The following is an 8,344-nucleotide window of genomic DNA, read 5'->3' as shown; positions in this document are numbered from 1 at the left end:
CGAACTCCAGCAATAAGGTGTTAGGTCCTTAGACATTGCAAGTTCAAGTCAAGTTCAAGTTTATGTTGTAATCTAGACTTTCTTAACGCTTGGAAAGTATATTAAAAGTCATTTGTGTTATATAATATATTAACGTTGATTATTCATTGGTTTCAGCTTCTGTTTATGGGAGACATTTCGAGTTCATTGACCGTTGAGAAGATAAAGTATTTTGCTTTTAACAGTTAAATGGCCCATATTATGCTATTTTCTGATTTATGTTATGATGTTTTTCCTCATCAAAAACATACCTGGAGTAGTGTTTTGTTTCATTCACACACGTTTAACACACAAACCCTGCGTATTTAGGGTGAGTCCTTCCCTATAACAAAAAAACACTCAATCCTGTGATGTCATGTGGTAATACAGGAAGTGCTCCACTGTGTTTTTAAACTCCATACACCTTCTCTAGAATAATTTCTATGATTTCAGCCCCGGAATTGCCACTCTCTACTAAAAAGAGGTAAAAGGTAAACTGCCACTTCATGACATGCTTATTTTGATCCGATTATAAACGATAAACTTCTGTGTCTTCTTTATTATTATTATTAGTTCGTACGATCATAGTATGACATGTATTTTACTATATGTAAATATTTGTAAAGTTCCGTGATTAATGTACATAAGAAACCACATTATTTTTGAAACTATGTCATGTTAATATATATTTTTTCTTCTTCCCACTCCTTTATGAGTTCTGGCTTTCTGTTGTTTACAATGTAGTATGTGTATGATTATTGTTTCTCCCTTGGCACAAACTCGAAATAAAAAACTAATCGATGACATCTCAAGGTGAAACGGGCCATTTTGAGCTTTAGAGATGTAGACAGATTAATAATAAAGGATAAATCTAATATGTCTGAATGAAACAAAACACAACTCCACGTATTTGATGAGGTAACAAAATTATAACATAGCTTAAAGCTCACAAGCCAATTTTGTTTAATATATGACCTTTAATTGCTATGGCAACATTTTTCATCACCCTGAAACCCATGGATAGCTATTACTTGGTGGATGTGCAATCAAACCAATTTCGTGAATAAGAAGTAGCCTACATTTGCTTTTGTGCTTTATTTTCAAATGTAAAATAGCTGCCAAACGAGCCTTCCACGTGTCCTGCCTTATCAGAACACACTTTTATGCTTGAGTCTATTCTTTTATGTTTAACAGCCAGTCCAAGATAATTGTGACACTGTGAATTGCTTGGAGCCATATCGTCAGTCACACAATGTACTGCCCTGACACCTGTGAATACTAATGCCCCTGTCTATTAAAACAACATACCAGAGTCATGCAAGTAGAGATAAAGATGAAAAAAGGTGTCTGGCATTGCTGCGTGGTTTATCTGCTTAATTGTTTCCCATTGTTATTGTAACAAAAGGTCAGGCTTGAAAGGCTGCATTAGCTCTTTGATAAATTTAAATGCAGCCAACAATTCAGAGGCTTATTTGTTTCAACCACAGACTAAATGTTCTTTTCTGTCATTAGAAAGTGGAACGAGGGACTAATAATGAGTCTGAGCCAAATTGGGTCCAAGCCAAGATGTATTCAACATGTAAAACTGGGATACATGTCATCAAGAGAGACATGAAGTTAACAGAGTGTTTCTCAAGCTGTGGGGCAGGACCTAACTGTAGTATCTGGGTTTATTCCACTGCATTGGTTTAGCTGGTTTAGTTTAGAATAGTTTGTCCTACAGAATTGTCCTGACTGATTTAGTCTGAGTTGAGTTTGAGATCTTCACTTCAACTTGGATAGTCTGCTCCAGTGTTGGTTTAGAACAGTTTTAGTGACATCTATTTCAGCTTTGGCTTACTTTTCATAACTTATTCATTATTATTCAATTTAGGAATGGTCCAGTGTTGCCCTGTTGATGTGATTTCTTTCAGTGATGATACTTGTTCAAACGGAGATCTAGTTTCAGCACTAGGTCACGTTAGTTTATTTGCCATTTGTAGATTAAAAAACACATTGGAAAAACAGCAAAAGTGCACCATGAGACAATAAAAAACAACCACATGAACAAATGGACAACCATTACAGACACTGTGAAATAAACAAGATGCAAAGATTAATTGGCCAAAATATTAAGGTTCTACAAAGTGCATTGTTCAAGCTGATAACATCTTGTGGGAAGAAGCTGCTGTCATGGTGAGAACATCGATGGGTCTATTGTACCAGGCTGAGCCCAACAAGAAGTTCTCAGCATCCTTCCCGCATAGCCATTATTCATAAATATAAAAGAGGATACAACTTCACAAACCTGATGCAATTCGCAGTAGTTTCAGTGGTGTTGTAACGACATCAGAAATGAAACTGAAACTAAATAAACACTTAGTTTTGGGGAATACTGAATTTTCAAAACAATAAACGGTAACAAGGTGGTCTAAATATATTATTAATCACTGTGTTGTTATTGATAGAGGAATGACATTCCTGTTCACAGTGAAGGCAGACGGATTCACTTTCTAAATGCATTCATCAACCAAACAGTGCTCACAAATTGGGACAGTCTTCTGCTAATCCATCCTGTTATTCTTGCTTATTTATCGTCTTTTGAGGAATTTCTAACATTTATTTGTCCCCAGAGAAGTGCTGTGAATCATAATGTTTCTAGGCCAGGAAAGGAGGTCACTTCTTTCAACCATTGTGTAGCACCAGCTCCACAGGTCTGAGTACAAGAGTGAGGAAGAGTTCTTTGTCTGGCCTCTCTATGTAAGGACGCCTTTTCAAATCTAAAGCATTTTGTATTTTGTCGTATTCTTTGCCTGTTAACTAATGTCAAGATTATTTGGTTTGTTGATTTTTCAGGTCACAATATAATTACAAGAACTAAAAAAATAATCATAACTATTTTGTAACTTCATCATTCAAAGTTTTATTTTAATTTTTAAGCTGGTCATATATTTGAGTAATGCATTAGATAATGGGAATTGAACTGAGGATTTCAATCCTGTTTGGTCATGGTGTTAATTGTGAATAAGCCTAATTGTAAAAGTGTGTGTATTATTCTCACAATAAACGCAAAACCAAAATTTTACATTGCGACATCCCTACTTCTGGCTATTGACTACAAAATGTTTGTGGTAACAATTACAACATAATTAGTAATTCATGTAAACTTTCAAACATGTATGACTCTGGCACAGTGAACAGGAAAAAATACCTTTATGTTATGTAAAATATACATTCTAAAATTATGCATTCATTACCGTTCAACTTTTGTTCCAATTTGCCAATGTGACCAAGTATAACTGTATAATGCATTTGTTTATTTTTGTCATTCTGCTCCAAGTCAAACTGACCAGTCTTCTGTGGTAAACCCACTGGGTACAGAGTCAGGTCCGGTCCACAGTGGAGGAGCTCATAGTGCAGCATCACAAATCATTTCTGCTCCACTCCAATCCAGCAGCACAGCACAAGGCCGCAGTGACTCCAGCACGTATTACCTATTTCTCACAGCTACAAAACCCATTGGCTTTGTGATTACTCCAGGAACAGTACAGTACCGAGGAGGCCACTCTCACCAAGCACTCACCTCTCCACTGGAAACAGAGGAAATCACTGCTTTACAGCCCAAGAGGACCCCGCACTTTTAAAGGGGAAATGGGTGGGAGAAAAGCCACACTTGTCATATTGAGCTGAGCGGGGTTAACATTGCATATATACCGTATGTACTGAAAGGGTGGAATTTTCTTTAAAAAGATAAAAGCAGTAAAGTTGACCTCAGAGGTAAATATATCTCTACAAAGTTCATCCCGAGCATGTGGTGTGAAAAGAGAGTTCTTTGACAGAGCATCCGTCATTATTGTGATGCCTTTGGACAAGAAATTCTGCAACAACAGATATGTGGAATATTGTAAAAATTTTATCAAAAATATATTTCTGACCCAGTCTTATGGGGCCACATATATCAATAGTGTAAAAATTAATTCACATAATAATGTTTTAATTACAATGACCTTAAGTGCACAGAAACTCCCATACACAAATGCCTGGCACACTGCTGTCATTAATTAAAGTACTTTCACACTGTATAAACCAAATATGCACATTATAAAAATGTTTACAGCTTGTTGATTAACTACGCAAAATTTAAATAGCAAGAAAAACACTGCAGTTCAAATAAAAAAACATCCAATATAACATTATTCCATTTGATTCTTTGGTCTGTTTTTAGATTTTCCGACACACTTTTGGATCTAAATTTTGTCCACCTCTGTCTGCTCGTCTCTCTCTCCTCCCGCTCCAACACTATTCCCTACTGCGCTGATAACAACCTGAAAATACCCAGCAGAACACACCTCGTCCTTGATCCCACATTGCAGCATCTTTCTCGTGTTCAAAGGCATTGCTTCCTTTTGGAGGAGACTTAGTTACCAAACACGAGCGAGAGATTACGGACGCTGTATTGATCCATTGACATAGCTTAGCCACCACAACCTTGGATTTGTCTGAAGTGGGTCGTCACACTGAAAGATCCAGCACTCCATAGAAAGAATCTAGTTTGATTACAGGGACTTCAATATACTCCAAAAGAAAAAAAAATTAAGTAAAAGTAAAATAAAAAGCAGCATGCTTGTCTCCATGGAGATAGAGGAGTTTAAAGCCATACTGTGGAAAACTCCATGAAAACCAGCATCTCCATGTAGACAAGGATGTGGCGAACTCAGAAAAGATACAGAGTGCACCTTTAAGCATTCGTTCGTTCCTGTTACACTCTACTTCAGAGGTAAATGGAGCAAGGAAAAACCACTAAAACAAATTATCCATTATTCTTTAGTTTTAGATAATAGAATTAATCAATTAACAAAAAATATAAATTATAAAGTTTTTTTTTCCTACCAGTGCTGTCCCTGAACATTTTTAACAGGCTGTGGTGCATCTCCTGTAAAAGAAACCGACCTTGACTCGTCTGTGCTGTTTAATTTCAAACATATTTCTAAGCTCCCTTTTCTTTCAAAAAAATACTGGAGAAATTTATTTTCATTCAATTAAAATTTTTCAGATGAGCACAATGTGTTACAAACTTTTCAGTCTGGTTTTAAAAGTCTCACAGATTCTGCCCTCCTGCGTATTTTTATTTCTACTGATGGTGTACGAGATGGTGGGATGTGACATCCTGAACCCTGTTACTGATGATCATTTATCCAAGAAATGTCCATCCTTACAAGGTTCACACTATTTATGTTGGGCTATATGTGCAAAGCTACAGGCATGCTGCTGGTCTTGCTATGACGTCTTCCTACGGCGTGTCTAGCCCCGCCTCTGGGAGTCGGTCCCAGGTTCTAATTGCATCAGACCCTTGGAAGGTAGTGGTCCATTTGGGACCATAAAACACCCTTATGGAAATGAGGCAGAAACCTTCAATGCAATTACATATATACTGACATTTATAGAGGAGACCTCATCCAATAGCTTCCCCATAATGTTTTGACCAAAGTTGGTCCTGGCAATGATGCAGCATCAAAGACAGCAATATTCTTGTTACATATCAAACCCTTTATACAATTTTTACATTTTATTTTGTGAACTTAACACAGTTTCTCCTCCTGTCCCTGCATAACCATAAATGCTAAAAATAATAACAACCACTTGTACACAGTCCATTGTATTCCTTTCACAGTGCACAGCTAGTCTTCACAAAGCCAACTTAAGTGATCTTTAAAGTGTTAAAAGATTTGGTTCTTTTTCCCTGTGTGCAATCTTTGTAGCTGTACCCAGCACTGTGGATTTTAAGTTTCAGAAACAGTGCAGATTTCCACCCGCAGTTTGCTCTATGAGTCAGAAAGAGTCCAACTCCGGAGTGTTTTAACCAAACTCTGAACTATGACATCTTTTCCCCTCTTCCTCTGAGTATGCAGTGAGCAGAATGGTCCATCCAGGGACACGGGGCTGGACATGTACTCTGCTCTGAGGAGAGCTGCCCTGTAAAACCAGTCTTTGACGGTTACTGCAGAGAAGAGAGATAAATTAGGGGTTATGCCTTTTTGTTCAAGGGGCACTGCACAGCAGTAAGACATACTGCTAACACTCCTCTTGTGCTAAATATTGATGTAGTAGAGCTAACTTAAACACTGGGACAAATGTTAGATTAGCCCCATTATTAGCTAACGGGTAAGTGACATTTTCATTTTACTTAAGCAAAAAAAATGGTTTGCTTTGGTTTATCCATGTTCAATTATTAAATAAGATTGAGCTTTAAGGCTTGGCTTTATGCATAATATGTGACAATATTTAGTTCTTAACAATACTTGAAGTGAAGTGCTTGTTAAATCACTTCTTTAGCACATCAGAGTATACACACAGTATTGAGATTGTAAATAGGAGTAAGCTGGGAATCCTATGGAATGTGGCTTGATTAAATGTAGTATATGTTGATATTTTATTTTATCAAATCTTATCTGTCCTCACATCCTCAAATCCAGTCCTTCCTTGCTTTGAAGCTACCATGTGTAATTAGATTGGCTGGCTCAAACCTGTTGTATTCTCACACTTCATCACTAGATGCTATCTATGTGACTTCTTTCAGGACAAAGCTGGCACACTGTCAGATAGAAGACCAGAGACCACAGGTGGCCTGAACACAGGCCAGGTGGGAGGGGGAGTAGGTTTCACATCTGCTATCTATTGGTGAAAAAACACATCAACTTACAAACGATAGCTTTAAGTTGCCAGATTCAAAGTTAACAAGGGTGTGTGCACTCAGTATACAGCAGCTAATAACATCTTAAATTAATCTGTGACAAAACAGCAGCACATGCTACATCTACAATCTTTATGGCTTTGCCTGTAATGTTCCACACTTTGGCATTAATCTTTTCTATCTTGCATAATTTATGTTTTTATTGTCTATAGACATAGATTTAAAAACATGCCTTCTTACTGTGAGAGGACTCACTATCCACAGATCTTACCTATAACTTGGTCTAGAGTCACCTGTTTTTCTTTGTGGATATATTTAAGTTTAATGGAATACTCTGGAACATGCTTAGCAAAGCAAAGGACTAATTACACAGGGCACTTTTAAGACAGTTTGGCAGACAGATTCTGCAAGCACAACAAGCAAACACTAGTTAATTTTAATCTTAGCTCTTAAACCTGCCCAGTGTTGTAATACTTCAGTGAAATGCATTATGCACATAATTTTGTCAGAAAACCTTCATTGTTCGTTTTAAAGGGCAGTCGCTGCATAAAGATAGCATAATTAAGTGAGGATTTAAATAGGACTTGGCTTCACAAACCTTTCACAGGTATTAAAATGACAAATCTTAAACACAATTGTCTCTGAGAGGTCTTTGTATCCACCATCTTGACACACGCTAAAGACACAGCCCACCAGAGACAAATGTTCTCATCCCTGACAGCCAGAGAATGTGTTGATTTGTTTTTCCCCTTGAAAAGTACAGAGTAGGCGCTCCACTGTGGCACTGAGGTTACATAAATGAATAACAAATGGGATGCTAATGAAAAGGACCTGAAAAGTGATGCTGCCAGTTTTTTAAGACTTGAGCCAGCAGTGCAATAAAGTCGGTCTTATAAGCGCCTAATGCTGACAACTGCTTTATGAATCCCAGTATAAAGTACAGTAGGTGTTTTACAAGTGTCTGGCCGTACTCCAAAGACATCAGATGTTATTGTATGCGTGGATTAGGTGGACAATTGAACATCACTCTTGTCTCCTCTATGTAGCTCTCTTATAGCTCTCAGGGGACGAACACATAAACTTGTACCACATTTTTATGTTAAGGAGACATTTAGTATTGATGCATAAACTCGGTGTGTTCATAAAATCCAATCTTCACCACCTGTGCCTTGTTCTTTATGCAGTGTCACGCCCCACTCCAGGCACAACTAGATATCGCCGTACAGGAGGGAGAGAGATAGGTCTCCAATTACAATGTGTCACTTTAGCCTGACAGCAAAGAAATGAAGAACTTCCTGCTTATTCAATTTCTTTTTTCTTTTTTTTCACAGAATTTGTGTGAAGTTTCGCTGTCCAAAAGCAACAAGCTGACTATCAACTTTATCAACCAAATTATGCCAAAAAAAAAGTTGCAAACAGCATACAAATACAGCCTCTACCAACTGATTGAAGATAGGGCCTGCTACTATGTCTACATTAATCTAAGACTATATACAGCATTATGGGTACAACATCCCTTTTATCACACATGTTAACACAATATTCAGATTCCTCCAGGTGTTTTGGTTTTATTATAGGTCGCCTCAAAAATATGTATACCATAGTTTGCAGCTAAGGCAGTGATGACAGTATGGTTTCAGATATCTTCAAATATCT

The sequence above is a fragment of the Boleophthalmus pectinirostris genome, unplaced genomic scaffold (assembly GCF_026225935.1).
Source record: "Boleophthalmus pectinirostris isolate CB_2022bp ecotype Guang Dong unplaced genomic scaffold, ASM2622593v1 HiC_scaffold_5, whole genome shotgun sequence".
Taxonomy (NCBI): domain Eukaryota; kingdom Metazoa; phylum Chordata; class Actinopteri; order Gobiiformes; family Gobiidae; genus Boleophthalmus; species Boleophthalmus pectinirostris.
This window is presented reverse-complemented; position numbering follows the sequence as displayed.